The 1,853-nt window shown below is 42.8% G+C and overlaps 1 pseudogene; it reads left to right on the top strand.

The window, feature by feature from the left end:
- Window positions 1–879: 879 nt before the first annotated feature.
- On the top strand, window positions 880–1,584 carry LOC114085397 (ADP/ATP translocase 2 pseudogene; annotated as a pseudogene).
- Window positions 1,585–1,853: the final 269 nt, after the last annotated feature.

The following is a 1,853-nucleotide window of genomic DNA, read 5'->3' as shown; positions in this document are numbered from 1 at the left end:
AGACACTTATTGTCACTTTAATGTAGAAAGTGTTCTTTTGTGTTCATAATATAGATCAAGATGTGATTTAAGTCAAATCTGTCAAGGTAACTCCTTTCTAAATTATGAGAAGAGAGTTGGCTGGAGTCCAAAATTAACGAGAGTCATATTTTATAATAAAAAGCAATATGTTAGTAATAGAAATGTTGCTACTTCTCACAGTCACCACTAGAACAAATTTTTGTCAGTTTTCACGGCTAATGTAGTTTTTTGTCAAGTCATAAGCACGTTAAAAAAGTCTCTACTTAATATCGTGGAAGACAGAAATTCTAATTTTCCAAAGGAAGCAGTGAAAATAGAGATCTTAGCCTGGAGGAATAGATATAAGACGCCTGACTATCAAAGGAATCCCATTTTGAAAAGAAAGACCATCAGAAAGTAGAGTAGTGTGAATGTGAAATTGAACGAACCTTCAAATTGAACATAAAGGGGTGTCATAATGTCCGTCCTTTTCTTCTTCCCCACATTTTATAAAGGGATCTTTCAACTGATCAAATGTAAAAAGATGACAAGAGGTAATTTATATTGTTCACATCTACTATTTAATGACTCCGCTGAGAAATGAAAGCTAATTTCTCCTGTGTTTGCATACACTGCAGACTTGTCTCATGTTGCATGTAGCCTTTGGAAGGCTATTTGTCTGTCATTATGTGAAGTTAGATATTGACGTGCAAGTATAGCAAAAGTTTCAGGAAGTCTAGTTGCTTAAGCTTTTAAATTCATGGCTTTCAGTGTGTGAAACTTATACATATTAAAAAATACTGTTGTGAGAGGCTGGGAGTCAAGGCTGGTTCCTAGCCCAGTCCTGTCTTCCAGTTGCCTGCCTTGTCTTCTTCCAACATGACAGATGCTGCTGCATCCTTCACCACGGACATCCCGGCTGATGGAGTGGCTGCAGCCATCTCCAAGACCATGGTAGCACCCATTGAGCAGGTCAATCTGCAACTTTAGGTGCAGCCCAGCAAGTAAGTCATGCAGACAGGCAACATAGGGCCATTATAGGTTGCTTGTCCCCAAGGACCAGGGAGTCTGTCCTTCTGGCGTGGTAATCTGGCCAATGTCATCAGATACTTCCCCACCCAGGCTCTTAACTTCATTTTCAAAGATGAAAACTAGCAGCTCTTCCTAGGCGGTATGAGCAAGAGGTGCTACCTTGCAGGGAACCTCCCATCATGTGGTGCCTCTGGGGACACATCCTTGTGTTCTATGTATCCTCTTGATTTTTCCAAACCTGTGTAGCAGCTCCTGTGGGGGAAATCAGAGCTGAAAGGGATTTCAATAGGCCTCGGTGACTGCCTGGTGGAGATCCACAGATCTCTGAGATGAAGGGCCTGTACCAAGGCTTTCCTGTGTCTGTGCAGGGCATTATCACCTGCCAAGCTATCTACTTTGGTGTCCTTGACACCATAGATCCCGGGGTGCTCACATCTTCTTCAGCTGGGGGATCACACAGCTGCGTTGGCTTCCTTTCCATTTGATACCATTCACCTTTGCATGATGTAGTCAGGGCGCAAAGGAACTGACCCCAGGTACACAGACCCTTGAGTGTGGAGGAAGATTGCTCCTGGTGAAGGAAGCAAAGCTTTACTCCAGGGTGCACGGTCGAGAGTTCTCAGGCATGAGTGGTGCTTTTGTGCTTTTCTCCTATATGAAATCGACAAGTTTACACAAGTTATTTCCAAAGCCTTTGTCCCTGTGGGCAGCCATGATGTATATTATATAGCATATCTTCAGTATTCTGGACAGAATCCTGGCTGGCTGTTCACTGGTTGAAAAGGGGGAGGAGTATTCATCTGGCCAATTATTTTAAAGAT

This window comes from Marmota flaviventris, chromosome 7, assembly GCF_047511675.1.
Source record: "Marmota flaviventris isolate mMarFla1 chromosome 7, mMarFla1.hap1, whole genome shotgun sequence".
NCBI classification, from domain to species: domain Eukaryota; kingdom Metazoa; phylum Chordata; class Mammalia; order Rodentia; family Sciuridae; genus Marmota; species Marmota flaviventris.
The sequence above is the reverse complement of the archived record's forward strand: the minus strand, read 5'-3'. Positions and strand labels throughout refer to the sequence as shown.